The sequence below is a fragment of the Ceratotherium simum genome, chromosome 2 (genome assembly GCF_057802395.1).
Source record: "Ceratotherium simum simum isolate JZ-2026a chromosome 2, ASM5780239v1, whole genome shotgun sequence".
Taxonomy (NCBI): domain Eukaryota; kingdom Metazoa; phylum Chordata; class Mammalia; order Perissodactyla; family Rhinocerotidae; genus Ceratotherium; species Ceratotherium simum.
The window spans coordinates 39561446-39583565 of record NC_141901.1 but is presented as its reverse complement, the minus strand read 5'-3'; the positions used below and the strand labels follow the sequence as shown (position 1 = coordinate 39583565).

Genomic DNA, 22120 nt, shown 5'->3' with positions numbered 1-22120 from the left:
CTTTGGATAAATACCCAGCAGCGGAATAGCTGGATCGTATGGTAGTTCTATCCTTGATTTTTTGAGGAATCTCCATATTGTTTTCCATAGTGGCTGCACCAGTTTGCACTCCCAACAGCAGTGTATGAGAGTTCCCTTCTCTCCACATCCTCTCTGACAGATATTGTTTCCTGTCTTGTTAATTATAGCCATTCTGATGGGCGTGAGGTGATATCTCATTGTAGTTTTGATTTGCAGTTCCCTGATAGTTAATGATTTTGAACATCTTTTCATGTGTCTGTTGGCCATCTGTACATCTTCTTTGTAAAAATGTCTGTCCAGGTCTTTTGCCCACTTTTTAATTGGGTTGTTAATTTTTTTTGTTGAGATGCATGAGTTCTTTATATATTTTGGAGATTAACCCCTTATCAGATGTATGGTTTACAAATATCTTCTCCCAATTGTTAGGTTGTCTTTTTGTTTTGTTGATGGTTTCCTTTGCTGTGCAGAAGCTTTTTAGTTTGATGTAGTCCCATTTGTTTATTTTTTCTATTGTTTCTCTTGCCCGGTCAGACATGGTGCTTGAAAATATGTTGCTAAGACCGATGTCGAAGAGCATACTGCCGATGTTTTCTTCTGGATGTTTCATAGTTTCAGGTCTTACATTCAAGTCTTTAATCCATTTGGAGTTAATTTTTGCGTGTGGTGTATGGTAAGGGTCTACTTTCATTTTTTTGCATATGGCTATCCAGTTTTCAAAACACCATTTATTGAAGAGACATTCTTTTCTCCATTGTACGTTCTTGGTTCCTTTGTCAAAGACTACCTGTCCACAGATGAGTGGGATTATTTCTGGGCTTTCCATTCTATTCCATTGATCTATGTGTCTGTTTTTGTGCCAGTACCATGCTGTTTTGGTTACTATGTCTTTGTAGTATATTTTGAAATCAGGGAGTGTGATACCTCCAGCTTTGTTCTTTTTTCTCAGGATTCCTTTAGCTATTCGGGGTCTTTTGTTGTTCCATATAAATTTTAGGATTCTTTGTTCTATTTCTGTGAAAAATGTTGAAACTTTGATAGGGATTGCATTGAATCTATAGATTGCTTTAGGAAGTATGGACATCTTAACTATGTTAATTCTTCCAATCCAAGAGCAAGGAATATCTTTCCATTTCTTTGTGTCTCCTTCAATTTCTTTCAGCAATGTTCTATAGTTTTTGGTGTACAGCTCTTTCACCTCTTTGTCTAAGTTTATTCCTAGGTATTTTATTCTTTTTGTTGCAATTATAAATGGGATGGTATTCTTAATTTCTCTTTCTGCTACTTCGTTGTTAGTGTACAGAAATGCAACTGATATTTGTATGGTGATTTTGTATCCTGCAACTTTACCATATTCGTTTATTACTTCTAAAAGTTTTCTGGTGGATTCCTTAGGGTTTTCTATATATAACATCATGTCATCTGCCAATAGTGACAGTTTCACTACTTCCTTTCCAACTTGGATCCCTTTTATTTCTTTTTCTTGCCTGATTGCTCTGGCTAGGACTTCCAGTACTATGTTAAATAGGAGTGGTGAGAGTGGGCATCCTTGTCTGGTTCCTGTTCTTAGAGGGCTAGCTTTCAGTTTTTCACCATTGAGGATGATATTAGCTGTGGGTATGTCATATATGGCCTTTATTATGTTGAGGTACTTTCCTTCTATCCTCGTTTTATTTAGAGTTTTTATCATAAATGGATGCTGCATCTTGTCAAATGCTTTCTCTGCATTTATTGAGATAATCATGTGATTTTTATTCTTCATTTTATTAATGTGGTGTATTACGTTGATTTATTTGCAAATGTTGAACCATCCCTGCATACCTGGAATAAATCCTACTTGATCATCGGGTATAATCATTTTAACGTATTGTTGTACGCAATTTGCTTGTATTTTGTTGAGGATTTTTGCATCGATGTTCCTCAGAGATATTGGCCTCTAATTTTCTTTTTTTTGTGTTGTCCTTGTCTGGTTTTGGTATCAGGGTAATATCAGCTTCGTAGAATGAGTTAGGGAGCTTCCCGCCCTCCTCAATTTTTTGCAAGAGTTTGAGAACGATAAGTATTAAGTCTTCTTTGAATGTTTGGTAGAATTCTCCAGGGAAGCCATCTGGTCCTGGAGTTTTATTTTGGGGGAGGTTTTAGATTATTGTTTCAATCTCCTTACTGGTGACTGGTCTATTCAAATTCTCTACTTCTTCTTGATCCAGTTTTGGAAGCTTGTATGATTCTAAGAATTTATCTATTTCTTCCAGATTGTTGAATTGGTTGGCATAAAGCTTTTCCTAGTATTCTGTTATAATCTTTTGTATTTCTGAGGTGTCTGTTGTAATTTCTCCTCTTTCATTTCTGATTTTATTTATTTGTGCCTTTTCTTTTTTTTTCTTGGTGAGTCTAGCTAAAGGTTTGTCAATTTTGTTGATCTTTTCAAAGAACGAGCTCTTGGTTCTATTAATTTTTTCTATTTTTTTTAGTCTCTATTTCATTTATTTCTGCTCTGATTTTTATTATTTCACTTCTTCTACTGATTTTGGGCTTTGTTTGTTCTTTTTTTTTCCAGTTCCTTTAGGTGCGTTGTTAGATTGTTTATTTGAGATTTTTCTTATTTGTTGAGATAGGCCTGTATCGCTATAAACTTCCCTCTTAGAACAGCTTTTGCGGTATCCCATAAATTCTGGCATGTCGTATTTTCATTTTCATTTGTCTCCAGGTATTTTTTGATTTCTTCTTTGATTTCTTCATTGACCCAGTCGTTGTTCAGTAGCATGTTGTTTAATCTCCACGTATTTGTGGCTTTTCTGATTTTCTTCGTATAGTTGATTTCCAGTTTCATACCGTTGTGGTCAGAAACGATGCTTGGTATTATTTCAATCTTCTTAAATTTTTGGAGACTCGTTTTGTGGCCTAATATGTGATCAATCCTGGAGAATGTTCCATGTGCGTTTGAAAAGAATGCGTTTTCTTCGGTTTTTGGATGGAATGCTCTGTATATATCTACTAGGTCCATCTGTTCTAGTGTGTCATTTAAGGCCAATGTTTCCTTATTTATCTTTGTGTGGATGATCTCTCCATTGGTGTAAGTCGAGTGTTAAAGTGTCCTACTATTATTGTGTTACTGTCTATTTCTCTTTTTATGTCTGTTAATAATTGCTTTATATATTTAGGTGTAGCTACATTGGGTGCGTAGATATTTACAAGTGTTATATTCTCCTGTTGGATTGTTCCCTTGATCATTATGTAATGCCCTTCTTTGTCTCTTTTTACACTTTTTGCTTTAAAGTCTATTTTGTCTGATATGAGTACTGCTACCCCAGCTTTCTTTTCCTTGTCATTTGCATGGAGTACCTTTTTCCATCCCTTCACTTTCAGTTTGTGAGTGTCTTTAGGTCTGAAGTGTGTCTCTTGTATGCAGCATATATATGGGTCTTGGTGTTTTATCCAATCAGCCACCCTATGCCTTTTAATTGGGGCATTTAGTCCATTGATGTTTAAAGTAGTTATCAATAAGTATGTACTTACTACCATTTTTAAACTTTCTTTCTCAGTGTTTTAGTAGTCTTTCTCTGTTTCTTTCTCCTTCTATACAGAATTGATGGTCTCTTTAGTTTGACGTCTGTCTGAAAGCTCTACTCTTTAACTCCCTTCCTCCCTCATTTTATGTTTTTGATATCATATCTAACCTGTTATTGTGCATTTCTATCCACTGCCCTCTTATCATGGAAATCGTTAATTTTTCCTATTTTTGATCTCCTCTTTTCCCCTTAAATCAGTCCCTTTAACATTTCTTGTAGCACTGGTTTCTTGGTGACAAATTCCTTTAATTTTTGCTTGTCTGGGAAATTTTTGATCTTTCCTTCCATTTTGAATGATAACCTTGCTGGGTAGAGTATTCTTGGCCGTAATTTTTTTCCTTTTATCACTTTAAATATATCGTGCCACTCTCTTCTAGCCTGTAAGGTTTCTGCTGAGAAGTCAGCTGATAGACTTATGGGGTTTCCTTTGTATGTAACTAGTCTTTCTCTGGCAGCTTTTAGGATTCTTTCTTTATCTTTAATTCTAGACATTTTGATTATGATGTGTCTTGGTGTGTGCCTCTTTGGGTTTATCTTGTTTTGGGCTCTCTGTGCTTCCTGCACCTGGATGTCTGCTTCCTTCCTTAGGTTAGGGAAGTTTTCATCTATTATTTCTTGAAATAGATTCTCTGCCCCTTTGTCTTACTCTTCTCCTTCTGGGACACCTATAACACGGATGTTAGTGTGCTTGATGTTGTTCCAGATGTCCCTTAGACTGTCCTCACTCTTTTTACTTCTTTTCTCTTTTACCCTTTCAGCTTGGGTAATTTCTTCTAGTCTTTCATCCAGCTCGCAGATCCGTTCTTCTGTATCCTCTACTCTGCTTTTGAGTCCCTCTAGCGAATTTTTCATTTCCAGTATTGTATTCTTCATTTCTGATTGGATCTTTTTTATATCTTCCATTTCTTTGTTGACATTCTTACTGAGTTCATCTATTCTTCTCCCCACATCAGTGAGCATCCTTAACACTCTTAGTTTGAACTCTCTGTCAGGTAGGGTGCTCATTTCTGTTTCACTTAGTTCCTTTTCTGGGGTTTTGTCCTGTTCCCTTACTTAGAATGTATTCCTATGTGTCCTCATTTTGCCTCTTTCCCTGTGCTTGTGTCTATGTATTAGGTAGGTCAGCAACGTCTTCTGCTCTTGGATAGGTGACCTTATACAAGTGATGCCTTAGCAGTCCTGCAATGTGCTTCCCTCTGTTCTCAATGTTCCAGTGGTGACCCCTATGTGGGCAACTTGTGTCCTTCTGTTGTGGCCTGTTTGCTCTCTCTGTAGGTTCCCAGGGAGGCTGAGTTATGCTCCTGGTCAGCTGTTGTAATGCTCAGCTGTTTGTAGTTGTTGTGGGCCCTTCAGTCTCTTTATCAAGTGTTGGGAGCCCCATCACAGTTGGCTGCAAGTTCTAATAGCACATTTGTGTTGCAGTATTTCTTTTAAGTGAGTAGGCCCCTAGCGTGGCAGGTTTTTAGTCTCAGGGGCTTACAATTGTTATAAGCCTCCAGCCTTTAGGTCTCTTGTCAGCTCTTTGAGGATTGCAGCTGGGTGGGGCTGGCCTCAGGCACAGGAGCACCCAATTGTTTCAGACTTTGGAAGGTGAGGCAAACCCCCTATGTGGGTCTTTGAGAAGCACAAGTCTTCTGCAGCTGACAAGCCCTGCCGCCCACAGGTCCACACACACAGTCAACACAGTCCTGCCCTGTGTGTGTGCCCCGACCTCCCAAAGTGGACCCAGTCTCTCCACAGCAGGAGCCCCACACACTTCACCACTACTCCACACTCTCCACCAGCTCCTTGTGTACGCCCTGCCCCACTGAAGTCGGCTCAGTTGCCAGGCTGCAGTGAATCCAGTCACCAATCTATGCAGGCCCACAAGTTGCCTGAGGGCTTGTTGTTGGGTGGGGCCAGTCTCTAGGGTGGGTTGCCCACCCTGGCTGAGCTGGATTAAATCATTGCTCTAGTGGGTGGGGCAGACCTGGGCTAGCAGGCCCCAGGGAAAACTCCAATGGCTTCTGTGTAAGCACGCCCACACCAGGCCACAACAATGGCCACCGCCAAGGTCCCAGTCCCTGGAGAGGTCTCACCTCTCACCCAGATGCACTCAGGTCCTATCAGGTGAGTCTCTTTTCACCAAAGCACTGTGCACCTTTCTTTCTGGTGACTTTAGGATGCTTTCTGAAACGAGTGGGTTTGTGCATGGGCCCTTTAAGAGCAGGTTTTAATTTCTTTGTGAACCAGCTTTTCTGGGGGTACTCCCCAATGTTTTAGTAGTAGGCAAAGTCAGATATTATGCCACTCGTCTGGATTGTGCTGGGTCAACAAAATGCCTACAGTGGGGGCGCTGCCCGGCTCAGGGCCCTGCTCCTCCAGGGAGGGCTGTGTAGCTTTGGGCTGCTCCCTGGTGGCCGTGAAGCCGGCGGCTTGTGAAGGCAGTGTTTCTTCTCTCCAGAAAGGAGTTTCTGCCTCTTCTACCTCAATTAGGATTGTCCTTTGTTGCAGGTGTTCCTCTTATCCAGTTTTCAGTTCTGTCTCAGGGGTAATTTTTCCATGAGTAGTTGTAAATTAGCTGTGTCTGCGGTAGGAGGTGAGGTCAGAGTCTGCCTACGCCACCATCTTAGCTTCTTTCTCAGACACTTTTTTTCTTTGACCTTATGGAGAAAGCTTTCAGTTCTTCACTGTTAAATAAGATGTTAGCTGTGCATTTTTCATAAATAACTTCTGTCACGTTGAGGAATTTCTCCTCAATTCCTAAGTGTTGAGTGGTTTTTTTCATGAGAAACTGTTGAATTTTGTCAAATACTCTTTTTTCCTCTACCTAGGTGGTCATGTGTTTTTTTCCTTTAATCTATTAATATCTCATATTATGTTGCTTAATTTTCTTCTGTTGAACCAACCTTCTATGTCTGGGATGAATCTCACTTGGTCATGTTGTATAATCCTTTTTTATGTACTGATGGTTTCAGTTTGCTAGTAATCTGTGGAGGATTTTTGCATGTATAGTCATAAGGATATTGGTTTGTAGTTTTCTTGTGATGTCATTGTCTTGTTTTGATATCAGGGTAATTCTGGCTTCATAGAATGATTTGGTAAGTGCCTAAGCGTCATTTCCTATTATATTTTTTAGAAGCATTTGTGAAGCATTGACATTAGTTCTCCTCTGTATGTCTGGTACAATTCAAGATGAAGCCATTCTGGCTTTGCTTTGAGTGAATATTTTGATTACTAATTCATTCTCTTTACTTGTCATAGGTTTATCTAGATTTTCAATTTATCCTTAAGTCAATTTGATAGTTGTGTCTTTATGGAAATTTCTCTGTAATATAATTTATGCAATATTTTTTCGTATAATTGTTCACAGTATTTCCTCATAATATTTTTTTGTTTGTGTGGATTAAATTAATTCCCTAATTTCTACAATGCCAACTAGACAAATACCAATTTAATTTAAATAGTAAACAAAACTTTGATCCTATATAGCTATGTTTCATCCTGCTTTGCTCTGTTTTTATTACACAAATTACATCTTTTACCTTGTGTGCTGATTAACATCAATTTATAATTTTTGCATTATACAATTTTCTTTTAAATATATTAGGAGAAAAAACTGTTACAAAGAACAGCAACAACAACAAAATCTCATTCATATTTTCTTTTTTGTTTATCTACTTAGTGACATTTACTAGTGCTGTTTATTTGTTCCTATGCATTCTCTTTTTACTGACTAGTGTCCTTTCATTTCAGGCTGAATGACTCCCTTCAGTATTTGTTGTAGGGTGGGATTGTTAATGACAAATTCCCAATTTGTTTATTTAGGTATGTCTTAATTTGTTCTTCATTTTTGAGGGATAGTTTTGCTGGATAGTAAATTCAAGTTGACAGTTTTCTTTTTGTCTCTAAACTTAAAATATCTCCTTCCTTCTGGCCTCCATGGTTTCTGAAATCAGCTATTAATCTCATTGGAAATCTCTTATATGTGATAACTTCTCTGTTTCTGCTTTCAAGAATCTCTGTTTGTGTTTGTCTTCTTTTTATTGAGATATAATTGACATGTAACTTTACATTAGTTACAAGTGTACAACATAATTATACAATATTTGTATGTATCACCACAATAAATCCAGTTAACATTCATCACCCCATGTAGTTACAAATTATTTTGTGATGAGAACTTTTAAGATCTACTCTCTTAGCAACTTTCAAATATACAAGACAGTATTATTAACTATATTCACCATGCTATACATTACTTCCCCGGGCTTATTTATTTTATGCTTAGTTTGGACCTTTTGACTGCCTTCATCTCTTTCACTCAGCTTCCAAACCCTGCCTTGGCAACCACCAATCTGGTCTTTGTATTGATGAGTTCACTTTTTTTTTTTTGTTACATTCCACATGTAAGTGAGATCATACAGTATTTGTCTTTCTCTGTCTGACATTTCACTTAGCATAATGCCCTCAAGGTCCATCTATGTTGTCGCATATGGCATATTTCCCTCCTTTTATGGCAGAATAATATTCCATTGTATATATATACCACATCATCTTTATCCTTTCATCACTGACGGACACTTAGGTTGCTTCCATGTCTTGGTTATTGTAAATAATGCTGCAGTGAATACGGAGGTGCATATATCTTTTTGAGTTAGTGTTTTCTTTTCCCTCGGATAGATACCCAAAAATGGAATTGCTGGATCATATGGTAGTTTTATTCTTAACTTCTTGAGGAACCTCCATACTATTTTCCTTCATGTCTGTACCAATTTACATTCCCACCAACAGTGCACACAGGGTTCCCTCTTCTCCATATTCTCACTAACACTTGTTATTTCTTGTCTTTTTGAATATAGCCATTTTAACAGTATTAGGTGATATCTTATCGTGGTTTTGATATGCATTTTCCTAATAATTAGTGATGTTGAGCATCTTTTCATGTGCCTGTTGGCCATTTGTATTTCTTCCTTGGAAAAATGTCTATTTATTTCCCCTGCCCGTTTTTTATTCATATTATTTGTCTTTTTCTGCTATTAACTTGTATGAGTTCTTTATATATTTTCAATATTAACCCCTTATCAGATATATGATTTGCAAAATTTTCTCCCATTCTGTAGGGTGCCTTTTCCTTTTGTTAATAGTTTCCTTTGCTGTGCAGAAGATTATTAGTTTGATGTAGTCCCACTTGTTTATTTTTCCTTTTGTTGCCTTTCCTTTTTGTGTTAAATCCAAAAAATCATCACCAAGACCAATGTCAAGGGGCTTATTGCTTATGTTTTCTTCTAGGAGTTTTATGGTTTTAAGACTTTTACAAGTCTTTAATTCACTGTGAGTTAATTTTTGAGAATGATGTAAGATAGTGGTCCAGTTTCATTCTTTCACATGTGGCTGTCCAGTTATCCCATCCGCATTTATTGAATGGACTCCTTCCCCATTGTATATTCTTGACTCCTTTTTTGTAAAGTAATTTACCATATATATGTGGATTTATTTCTTGGCTCTCTATTTTCTTCCACTGAACTACGTGTCTGTTTTTATGTCAACACCATACAGTTTTTATTATTATAGCTTTGTAGGATAGCTTGACATAAAGAAACATGATGTCTCCAGCTTTCTTCTTTCTGAAGATTGCTTTGATTATTTAGAGTCTTGTGGTTCCCTACAAATTCTAGGATTCTTTTTTTTATTTCTGTGAGAAATATGATTGGAATTTTGATAGAGATTGCATTGAATCTATAGATGCCTTTACATAGTATGGATATTTTAACAATATTAATTCTTCTAATCCATGAGCATGCAATATCTTTCCATTCACTTATGACTTCTTCAATTACTTTCTTCAATGTCTTATACTTTTCAGTGTACAGATCTTTCACCTCCTTGGCAAACTTATTCTTGGGTATTTCATTCTTTTTGATGCAATTCTAAAATGGATTGTTTTCTGAATTTCTCTTTCTGAGCATTTGTTATTAGTGTATAGAAACACAAATGTTTTTGTATCCTACAACTTTAATGAATTTATTAGTTCTAACAATTTTTTGTTGGAGTCTTTAGGGTTTTCTATATATAATATCATGTCATCTGCAGATAGTGACAGTTTTACTTCTTCCTTTCTGATTTGAATGTCTTTTAATTTCTTTTTCGTACCTAATTCTTCTGGCCAGGGCTCCTAACACTATGTTGAATAAAAGTGGCAAATGTAAGCAACCTTGTCTTTTTCCTGATCTTAGAGGAAAAGTTTTAAGCTTTTGAACATTGAGTATGATGTTAGCTGTGGGCTTGTTATACATGGCCTTTAACCTCTTGAGGTATGATCCCTCTATACACACATTGTTGAGAGTTTTATTCATAAATGGATATTTTATTTTGTCAAATGCTTTTTATGCATCTATTGAGATGATCATATGACTTTTATCCTTTTTTTTGTTAATGTGGTGTATCACATTGATTGATTTGTGTATGTTGAGCCATCTTTGTATCCATGGAATAAATCCCAATTGATAAAGTGGTAGGATACATTTAATGTACTGTTGAATTCTGTTTGCTAATATTTTATTGAGGATTTTTGTATCTATCTCTGTCTGCAATATTGGCCTGTAATTTTTTTTTTTCTTGTAGTGGCTTATCTGTTTTTGGTATCAGGGTAATGCTGGCCTTGTAAAATGAGTTTGGAAGTGTTCTTTCCTTTTCTATTTTTCTGGAAGAGTTTGAGAAGGATTGGTACTAATTATTCTCTAATTGTTTCATAGAATTTACTGGTGAAGGGTAAATCTGCTACTGGGCCTTTTTTTACTGGGAGGTATTTGATTACTCATTCAACCAACTTACTAGTAATTGATCTGTTCAGATTTTCTATTTCAGCATAATTCAGTCTGGGTAGGTTATATGTTTCTGGGAATTTATCCATTTCTTCTAGGCTGTCCACTTTTTTGGTGTATAATTGTTCAAAGTAGTCTCTTATGATCCTTTGTATTCCTGTGGTATCAGTTGTATTCTTGGTTATTTCATTTATGATTTTATTTATTTGAGTCCTCTCTCTATTATTTTGGTGAGTCTAGCTAACATTCTCTATTTTGTTTATCTTTAGAAACTTGCTCTTAGTTTTGTTTATCTTTTTTATTTTCTTTCAGTCTCAATTTCATTTATTTCCTCTCTGATCTTTGTTATTTCCTTCCTTCTACTAATTTTCAACTTCATTTGTTCTTCTTTTTCTAGTTCTTTTATCTGTAAAGGTAGGTTGTTTATTTGAGATTTATCTTGTTTCTTAATGTAGGCATTTATCACTGTGAACTTCCCCCTTAGAGGCTTTTGCTGCATCTCAGAAGTTTGGTACGTTGTATTTCCATTTTCATTTATGTCAAGATGTCTTTTATTTCTTCTTTGACCTATTGGTGATTTAGTAACATGTTGTTTAGTCTCCACATTTTTGTGAATTTTCCAGTTTCCTTCTTGTAATTGATTTCTAGTTTCATACCATTGTTGTTAACCTAGATGCTTGATGTGACTTCAGTCATTTTAATTTCATTAAGACATGTTTTGTGGTCTAACATATTAGCTATTCTGGAGAATGTTCCATGTGCACTTGAAAAGAATGTTTACTCTGTTGTCAGTGGATGGGATGTTCTGTACATGTCTGTTAAGTCCCTTTGGTCTCATGTCTCCTTTAAGACCAATGTTTCCTTTTTTAATTTCTTTTTTTTTTTTTTAAATTTTTTGTTTATTGCAGTAACATTGGTTTATAACATTGTAAAAATTTCAGGTGTACATCATTGTACTTCTATTTCTGCATAGATTACATCATGTTCACCACCAAAATACTAATTACAACCCATCACCACACACATGTACCCAATTATCCCTTTCACCCTCCTCCCTCCCCCCTTCCCCTCTGGTAACCACCAATCCAATCTCTGTCCCTATGTGTTTGTTTATTGTTGTTATTATCTACTACTTAATGAAGGAAATCATACGGTATTTGACCTTCTCCCTCTGACTTATTTCACTTTGCATCATGCCCTCAATGTCCATCCATGTTGTCACAAATGGCTGGATTTCATCGTTTCTTATGGCTGAGTAGTATTCCATTGTGTATATATACCACAGCTTTTTTAACCATTCGTCCCTTGATGGGCACTTAGGTTGCTTCCAAGTCTTGGCTATCGTGAATAAGGCTGCAATGAACACAGGGGTGCATGTACCTTTGCAAATTGGTGTTTTCAAGTTCTTTGGATAAATACCCAACAGTGGAATAGCTGGATTGTATGGTAGTTCTATCCTTGATTTTTTGAGGAATCTCCATACTGTTTTCCATAGTGGCTGCACCAGTTTGCACTCCCACCAGCAGTGTATGAGAGTTCCCTTCTCTCCACAACCTCTCCAACACATGTTGTTTCCTGTCTTGTTAATTATAGCCATTCTGACGGGCATGAGGTGATATCTCATTGTAGTTTTGATTTGCATTTCCCTGATAGTTAGTGATTTTGAACATCTTTTCATGTGTCTGTTGGCCATCTGTATATCTTCTTTGGAGAAATGTCTGTTCAGGTCTTTTGCCCATTTTTAATTGGGTTGGTAGTTTTGTTGTTGAGATGCATGAGTTCTTTACATATTTTGGAGATTAAGCCCTTATCAGAAGTATGGTTTGCAAATATCTTCTCCCAATTGTTAGGTTGTCTTTTCGTTTGTTGATGGTTTCCTTTGCTGTGCAGAAGCTTTTTAGTTTGATGTAGTCCCATTTGTTTATTTTTTCTATTGTTTCTCTTGCCCGGTCAGATGTGGTGTTTGAAAACATGTTGCTAAGACTGATGTCGAAGAGCGTACTGCCTATGTTTTCTTCTAGAACTTTCACAGTTTCAGGTCTTACATTCAAGTCTTTAATCCATTTGGAGTTAATTTTTGTGTATGGTGTAAGGTAAGAGTCTACTTTCATTTTTTTGCATATGGCTATCCAGTTTTCCCAACACCATTTGTTGAAGAGACTTTCTTTTCCCCATTGTATGTTCTTGGCTCCTTTGTCAAAGATTAGCTGTCCACAGATGTGTGGGTTTATTTCTGGGCTTTCGATTCTATTCCATTGATCTGTGTGTCTGTTTTTGTGCCAGTACCATGCTGTTTTGGTTACTATAGCTTTGTAGTATATTTTGAAATCAGGGAGTGTGATACCTCCAGCTTTGTTCTTTTTTCTCAGGATTCCTTTAGCTATTCGGGGTCTTTTGTTGTTCCATATAAATTTTAGGATTCTTTGTTCTATTTCTGTGAAAAATGTTGTTGGAACTTTGATAGGGATTGCATTGAATCTATAGATGGCTTTAGGAAGTATGGACATCTTAACTATGTTAATTCTTCCAATCCAAGAGCACGGAATATCTTTCCATTTCTTTGTGTCTTCTTCAATTTCTTTCAGAAATGTTTTATAGTTTTCGGTGTACAGATCTTTCACCTCTTTGGTTAAGTTTATTCCTATGTATTTTATTCTTTTTGTTGCAATTGTAAATGGGATGGTATTCTTAATTTCTCTTTCTGCTACTTCGTTGTTAGTGTACAGAAATGCAACTGATTTTTGTATGTTGATTTTGTATCCTGCAACTTTACCATATTCGTTTATTACTTCTAAAAGTTTTCTGGTGGATTCTTTAGGGTTTTCTATATATAAAATCATGTCATCTGCAAATAGTGACAGTTTCACTTCTTCCTTTCCAATTTGGATCCCTTTTATTTCTTTCTCTTGCCTGATTGCTCTGGCTAGGACTTCCAATACTATGTTAAATAGGAGTGGTGACAGTGGGCATCCTTGTCTGGTTCCTGTTCTTAGAGGGATAGCTTTCAGTTTTTCACCATTGAGGATGATATTAGCTGTGGGTTTCTCATATATGGTCTTTATTATGTTGAGGTACTTTCCTTCTATCCCCATTTTATTCAGAGTTTTTATCATAAATGGATGCTGGATCTTGTCAAATGCTTTCTCTGCATCTATTGAGATGATCATGTGATTTTTGTTCTTCATTTTATTAATGTGGTGTATTACGTTGATTGATTTGCGAATGTTAAACCATCCCTGCATACCTGGAATAAATCCCACTTGATCATGGTGTACAATCTTTTTAACGTATTGTTGTATGCGATTTGCTAGTATTTTGTTGAGGATTTTCGCATCGATGTTCATCAGTGATATTGGCCTGTAATTTTCTTTTTTTGTGTTGTCCTTGTCTGGTTTTGGTATCAGGGTAATGTCAGCTTCGTAGAATGAGTTAGGGAGCTTCCCCAACTCCTCAATTTTTTGGAAGAGTTTGAGAAGGATAGCTATTAAGTCTTCTTTGAATGTTTGGTAGAATTCACCAGGGAAGCCGTCTGGTCCTGGACTTTTATTTTTGGGGAGGTTTTTGATTACTGTTTCGATCTCCTTACTGGTGATTGGTCTATTCAAATTCTCTACTTCTTCTTGATCCAGTTTTGGAAGGTTGTATGATTCTAAGAATTTATCCATTTCTTCCAGATTGTCGAATTGGTTGGCATATAGTTTTTCATAGTATTCTCTTATAATCTTTTGTATTTCTGAGGTGTCTGTTGTAACCTCTCCTCTTTCATTTCTGATTTTACTTATTTGTGCCTTCTCTCTTTTTTTCTTGGTGAGTCTAGCTAAAGGTTTGTCTATTTTGTTGATCTTTTCAAAGAACCAGCTCTTGGTTTTATTAATTTTTTCTATTTTTTTTTTGGTCTCCATTTCATTTATTTCTGCTCTGACTTTTATTATTTCCTTCTACTGATTTTGGGCTTTGTTTGTTCTTCTTTTTCCAGTTCCTTTAGGTGCATTGTTAGATTGTTTATTTGAGATTTTTCTTGTTTGTTGAGATAGGCCTGTATTGCTATAAACTTCCCTCTTAGAACCGCTTTTGCTGTATCCCATAAATTCTGGCATGTCGTATTTTCATTTTCATTTGTCTCCAGGTATTTTTTGATTTCTTCTTTGATTTCTTCATTAACCCAGTCGTTGTTCAGTAGCATTTTGTTTAATCTCCATGTATTTGTGGCTTTTCTGATTTTCTTCCTATAGTTGATTTCTAGTTTCATACCTTTGTGGTCAGAAAAGATGCTTGGTATTATTTCAATCTTCTTAAATTTATGGAGACTTGTTTTGTGGCCTAGTATGTGATCAATCCTGGAGAATGTTCCATGTGCCTTTGAAAAGAACGTGTATTCTTCGGTTTTTGGATGGAATGCTCTGTATATATCTACTAGGTCCATCTGTTCTAGTGTGTCGTTTAAGGCCAATGTTTCCTTATTGATCTTCTGTTTGGATGATCTATCCGTTGGTGTAAGTGGAGTGTTAAAGTCCCCTACTATTATTGTGTTACTGTCTATTTCTGTTTTTATGTCTGTTAATAATTGCTTTATATATTTAGGTGCACCTACATTGGAGTGCGTAGATATTTACAAGTGTTATATCCTCTTGTTGGATTGTTCCCTTGATCATTATGTAATGCCCTTCTTTGTCTCGTTTTACAGTTTTTGTTTTAAAGTCTATTTTGTCTGATATGAGTACTGCTACCCCAGCTTTCTTTTCATTGCCATTTGCGTGGAGTATCTTTTTCCATCCCTTCACTTTCAGTTTGTGAGTGTCTTTAGGTCTGAAGTGTGTCTCTTGTATGCAGCATATATATGGGTCTTGTTTTTTATCCAGTCAGCCACCCTATGCCTTTTAATTGGAGCACTTAGTCCATTGACGTTTAAAGTAGCTATTGATAAGTATGTACTTACTGCCATTTTTAACTTTTTTTTTTTCCTCAGTGTTTTAGTAGTCCTTCTCTGTTCCTTACTTCTTCTATACAGAATTGATGGTCACTTTAGTTTGACCTCTGTCTGAAAGCTGTACTCTTTAACTACCCTCCTCCCTCCTTTTATGTTTTTGATATCATATCCAACCTCTTTTTTGTGCATTTGTATCCATTACATTCTAATCATGGAAATAGATAATTTTTCCTATTTGTGGTCTTCTCTTTTCCCCTTAAATCAGTCCCTTTAACATTTCTTGTAACACTGGTTTCTTGGTGACAAACTCCTTTAATTTTTGCTTATCTGGGAAAATTTTGATCTCTCCTTCCATTTTGAACGATAACCTTGCTGGGTAGAGTATTCTTGGCTGTAAGTTTTTTCCTTTTAGCACTTTAAATATATCATGCCATTCTCTTCTAGCCTGTAAGGTTTCTGCTGAGAAGTCAGCTGATAGCCTTATGGGGTTTCCTTTGTATGTAACTTGACATTCTCTTGCGGCTTTTAGGATTCTCTCTTTATCTTTAATTCTGGACATTTTGATTATGATGTGTCTTGGTGTGGGCCTCTTTGGGTTTATCTTGTTTGGGGCTCTCTGGGATTCCTGTACCTGGATGTCTGTTTCCTTCCTTAGGTTAGGGAAGTTTTCATCTATTATTTCTTGAAATAGATTCTCTGCCCCCTTGTCTCGCTCTTCTCCTTCCGGGACACCTATAACACGGATGTTAGTGCGCTTGATGTTGTCCCAGAGGTCCCTTAGACTGTCCTCACTCTTTTTAATTCTTTTCTCTTTTACCTGTTCACCTTGGGTAATTTCTTCTAGTCTTTCTTCCAGCTCACAGATCCGTTCTTCTGTATCCTCTACTCTGCTTTTGAGTCCCTCTAATGAGTTTTTCATTTCCAGTATTGTATTCTTCATTTCTGATTGGTTCTTTTTATATCTTCCATTTCTTTGTTGACATTCTCACTGAGTCCATCTATTCTTCTCCCCAGATCAGTGAGCATCCTTAACACTCTTAGTTTGAACTCTCTGTCGGGTAGGTTGCTCATTTCTGTTTCACTAAGTTCCTTTTCTGGGGTTTTGTCCTGTTCCCTTACTTGGAATGTATTCTTTTGCCTCTTCATTTTGCCTCTTTCCCTGTGCTTGTGTCTACGTATTAGGTAGGTCAGCTACGTCTCCTGCTCTTGGATAGGTGACCTTATGTAAGTGATGGCTTAGGAGGCTTCCAGTGTGCTTCCCTCAGTTCTCAATGTTCCAGGGGTGACCCCTATGTGGGCTACGTGTATCCTTCTGCTGCGGCCTGTTTGCTCTCCTGTAGGCGCCCAGGGAGGCTGAGTTATGCTCCTGGCCAGCTGTTGTAATGCTCAGCTGCTTGTAGTTGTTGTGGGCCCTTCAGTCTCTTTATCAGCTGTGGGAGCCCCAGCACAGTTGGCTGCAAGTTCTAATACCACATTTGTGTTGCAGTATTTCTTTTAAGTGAGTAGGCCCCACCGTGGCAGGTTGTTAGGCTCAGGGCCTTACAATTGCTGTAAGCCTCTAGCCTATTAGGTCTCTTGTCAGCTCTCTGAGGATTGCAGCTGGGTGGGGCTGGCCTCAGGCACAGGAGCACCCAATTGTTTCAGGTTTTGGAAGGTGGAGCAAACCTCCTATGTGGGTCTTTGAGAAGTACAAGTCTTCTGTGGCTGAGAAGCCCTGCCGCCCACAGGTCCACACACACAGTCAACACAGTCCTGCCCCGTGTGAGCGCCCCGACCTCCCCAAGTGGACCCAGTCTCTCCACGGCGGGAGCCCCACACACTCTGCCACCGCCCCACACTCTCCACCCGCTCCTTGTGCACACCCTGCCCCGCTCAAGTCAGCTCAGTTGCCAGGCTGCAGAGAATCCAGTCACCAATCTATGCAGGCCCACACGTTGCCTGAGGGCTTGTTGTTGGGTGGGGCTAGTCTCTAGGGTGGGCTGCCTGCCCTGGCTGAGCTGGATTAAATCGGTGCTCTAGTGGGTGGAGCAGACCCTGGGCTAGCAGGTCTCAGGGAGAACTCCAATGGCGTCTGTGTCAGCACGCTCACACCAGGCCACAACAATGGCCGCCACCAATGTCCCAGTCCCTGGAGAGGTCTCACCCCTCACCGAGATAAACTCAGGGCCTATTAGGTGAGTCTCTTGTCACCGAAGCACTGTGCACCTTTCTTTCTGGTGATTTTAGGATGCTTTCTGGAACGGGTGAGTTTATGCGCGGGCCCTTTAAGAGCCAGTTTTAGTTTCTTTGTGAACCGGGGTTTTCTGGGGGTGCTACCCAATGCTTTAGTAGCAGGCAAAGTCAGATATTATGCTGCTGGTCTCAATTGTGCTGGGTCCACAAAATGCCCACAGCGGGGGCGCTCCCCGGCTCAGGGCCCCGCGCCTCCAGGGAGGCTGCGTACCTGTGAGCTGCTCCCGGCGGCCGTGAAGCTGGCGGCTTGTGACGGCGGCGTTTTTCCTCTCCGGAAGGGAGTCTCTGCCTCTTCTACCCCAGTTAGGATTGTCCGTTGTTGCAGGAGTTCCTCTTATCCAGTTTTCAGTTCTGTCTCAGGGGTAATTTTTCCACGAGTAGTTGTAAATTGGCTGTGTCCACGGGAGGAGGTGAGTTCAGAGTCTGCCTACGCCGCCATCTTGACTCCGCCCCCATTTTTTAAATTTCTATATGGATGATCTATCCATTGATGAAAGTGGGGTATTAAAGTCCCCTACAATTATTGTATTGCTCTCTATTTCTCCCTTTAGGTCTGTTAATATTTGCTTCATATATTTAGGTGCTCCTATGTTAGGTGCATAAATATTTACAAATGTTTTATACTTTTTTTGAATTGACCTATTTATCATTATATAATGACCTTCTTAGTCTCTTATGACATTCTTTGTCTTAAAGTCTATTTTATCTGATGTGAGTAAAGTTAACCCAGCTTTCTTTAGGTTTCCCTTTGCATGGATATCTTTTTACATCCCTTCACTTTCAGTCTCTGTGTGTCCTTATCTCTGAAGTGAGTCTCTTATATGCAGCATATACATAGGTCCAGTTTTTGAAATCTATTCAGCCACTCTATGTCATTTGATTGGAGAATTTATTCCATTTATTGTTATAGTAGTTATTCACAGATATGTACTTATTGCCATTTTGTTAATTGTTTTCTGGCTGTTTTGTAATTTCTTTGTTCTTCGCTTTCCTCTTTTGTGATTTGATGATTTTCTGTAGTGGTATGCTTAGATTCCTTTGTCTTTTGTGTATCTACTACAGGTTTTTGCTTTGTGGTTACCATGACGATTACATACAACAACTTATATTGTTGAACAGTGTATTTTAAGTTTATAATGATTGAATGTTCTAAAGCTCCTAGTTTTACTGCCCCCTTCCACATTTTATGTTTTTGATACGGCAATTTAATTCTTTTGTTTTTTTGTATCCACTAATAAATTATTATATTTACAGTTATTTTTACTAGTTTTGTCTTTTAACATTTATGTTAGCTTTATAAGTGATTAACCCATCACTTTTACAACATTAGATTATCTGAATCTTTCTATATATTTACCTTTATTGACGAGATCTATACTATCATATGCTTTCTTGTTACTAAAGACTGCCCTTTCATTTCAGCTTAAAAAGTTCCTTTAATGTTTTTTGAAGGCCAGTCTAGTGGTGAAGAAATCCTTTAGATTTTACTTCTCTGGAAAACTCTTTATTTCTCCTTTAACTCTGAACAACAACTTTGCTAGGTAGAGTATTCTTGGGTGGCAGTTTTTTCTTTCAGCACTTTGATATATCTTGCCACTCTCTTCTGTCCTGCCAAAGTTCTGCTGAAAAATCTGCTGACAGCCTTACGGGGGTTCCCTTGTACATAACAAGTTGCTTTCTTCTTGCTGCTTTTAATATTTTCTCTTTTGTTTAACTTTTGACACTTTAATTATGATGTGTCTTGGTGTGGGTCTCTTTGGGTTCGTCTTTTCTGGCACTCTCTTGGCTTCCTGTATCTGGATTTCTATTTCCTTCCCAGGTGAGGGTAGATTTTGGCTATTATTTCTCCAAATATGTTTTCTGCCCCCCTCTTTCTCTCTTCTCTTTTTGGGATCTCTATACTATGAATGTTGGTCTACTTGAAATTGTCTAACAAGTCCCTCAGGCTATCTTCACTCTTTCATTCTCTTTCTTGTTGGTGCTTTGAAGGGGTGAGTTCCATTGCCCTGTCTTTGAGTTCACCAATGCTCTCTTCTGATTCACCAAGTCTGCTATTGAATACTTCTATTATATTTTTCTGTTCAGTTACTGTTCTTCATCTCCCTTACTTGTATTTGGTTCTCTTTTATACCTTCTATCTCTTTGTTGAAATTCACACTTTATTCATCTATTCTTCCTCTGAGTTCAGTGAACATCTTTATGACCATCATTTTGAACTTTTTATCAGTTAAATCACTCATCTCCATTTCATTAAGGTGTTTTTCTGAAATTTCATCTTGTTCTTCCTTTTGGAACATATTCCTTTGTTTCTTCATTTTGCTTGATTCTCTGTGTTGGTTTCTATGCATAAAATAAAACAGCCACCTCTCTCAGTCTTAAAGGAGTGTACTTGAGTAAGAGATGAACTTTACCATTCAACTCTGTCATATCTCTTGGTTGTCTCTCAAACATTTGTGACCCTCCAGGCAGCCAACTGTATTTTTAGTGGCTCCCACTTGTTGAGTGTGTGCCAAGTCCTGTCAGTGTCCCAAAGGGAAGGATCTCAGTCAGCACCTAGATTCTGGCTGATTGGAAGCCCACCTCTCAGGCAACAGCTTTTAAAATATGCAAATATGCCGCTTTCAGGAGAAGACTGGGAGATAGGCATTTCTGTCTGCTCCCCCTGTACTGAGCCCTGGGATGATAGCCAGTGAAGAACTATTTCTTTCAACTATTTCCATTGAACCTGTAAACCCAAGCCCTGCTGGTCACCAGAGCCAAGCCATCAATCAATGTATTCTCTGGGCAGCAGACAAAAAGGCCTGGGTGCCAGATGTGTACACAATCTCCCATATTGGAGACACTGACCCCCTTGGGGGATGGGCAGAGGGAGAGCTTGAATATGGCACCCTCTAACCTCCCTGCTATCTGGAGAGGATTGTAGTCAGTTCCAAGTGTGTGTTTTATTGGAAGACCGCCCCTTAGGCCACAGCTATGAAGATGAGCTAATAGGCTTTTTTCGTGGAAACACTGGGGATGCATTTCAATCTGCCATCTCTGTTCTGTGCCTTAAGGTAGATGGCAGATTAAGAATTGTTTTCCCATTTTCAGTATTCCTGTTGCTGCCCAAAAAAGGGGGTTTGTCTGTCCACCACAAGACATGCCAATAGTCAAGAGGCAAGGTGGTAGGAGAAAAAGGACTTTTTATTACAGCTTGCTAGTAAGAGGGAAGGTGGCCAAATAATGTCCAAAAGAAACATCTTAAGGGGGCAGAAAATCTTACAGCAGTTATATAGGCCACTGGGTTATAGGGCAGGGTGTTAGGAATGTTGACCTTCTGGTGTTACAGACTGGGAGTACCATGCCAGATCTTTCAGTTTTTGTTGATGATGGCTATCAGCATAGACTCTCTGTTTGGGGGTCATCACATTCCTAAGGAACTCAAAAGAACAAAGTTAACATCTTATTGCAGTTGGTAAGTACATGTACAAGCAGGGGTCATAAAATATACAGAGCAGTTAGATCTCCTCGAGGGTGCATATCTAGCTGGGTAGATTTGTCAGAGGTCTTTTAAAGTTACAATAGGGTTTTTCTTTTCTACAATATGGCTTCCCTTATGTCAACCTTGTTTTGGGCTGGTATCATTCCTGTGGGACCCATAACCATAAGACCTGCATCCATCAGGGCCAGATTTTCAAGAGGCATCCCATGGGTGGCAGCTGCAAAAATCAGAGTGCTAGATGAGTGCACAAGCTCCCCCCAGGAGATACTGGAGACTGGAGTGAGATAGAGGGAGAGTGCAAGTTGGCACCATCTAGCCTCAATCCATGGATAGCACCATAGTAGGCCTCTAGATGTGTGTCCAACCTGAGGCCTGCCCTCTGGTTGAAGCTCCATGAATAGCAAATAGGTGTCTTTCACAGAAAGACTGGGATGTCTTTTAGCCACTATCTGTGTAGTGTGCTTTGCATTGGGAGTAAGCCAAGAACTGTCTCTTCCTTTGTTACAGTCCTATTAGACCCATAAATGCAAGCCCCACTTGGCACTAGAACCAGAAGATCGGGGGTGTACCCTTGGCAGCAGCCACAAGAACTAGGGCACCAGATGTAAAAACTGGGAACAGATGCATGTACAAGCTTCCCTCTGGTACATACCAGAGCTCTGGAGCATGGTAGAGTGGAGAGCAAAGATAACAGTTGCCCTCCAAGATCTCTGGAGAAGATTACAGTTTGCCCTTAGATGTGTGTTTAATTAGAAGCCTGCCCCTCAGGATTCAGCTATGAAGATAAGCTAACAGGCTTCTTTCACAGAAAGACTGGAGGCTTCAGTCTATTGCCTCTCTACTGTGCGCTGATGATGGTAGCTGGTTAAGAATTCTTTCTACATTTGTTATAGTCCTGTGAGACCCACAAGAGTAGGTCTCACTGGCCACCAGAGCCAGGTGATCTAGAGTGGGTGGCAGCTGCAAAAATCGGGGTGCCAGATGAGTGTACAAACTTCTTTCTGTGAGATACAGGCAACCTTGAGTGAGGCAGAGGGAGAACACTATAATGGCAACTGCTGGCCTCTATCTTTGAAGGTGTTTCAGTAGC

General features: G+C 38.5%; 1 protein-coding gene across 2 annotated transcripts in view; it reads left to right on the top strand.

Moving 5' to 3' along the window:
- Positions 1 to 5637: 5637 nt before the first annotated feature.
- Positions 5638 to 22120, top strand: part of LOC106802756 (SLAM family member 9-like) — a 44229-nt gene continuing 27746 nt past the window's right edge. Inside the window, exon 1 of one of the 2 annotated variants that reach the window (XM_087441339.1) lies at positions 5638 to 5696. The gene's annotated coding sequence lies outside the window, so the exon portion shown is untranslated. Of the gene's footprint in view, positions 5697 to 17026; positions 17492 to 22120 lie in introns of those variants that run through there. The other variant, XM_087441333.1, reaches the window with a different exon arrangement.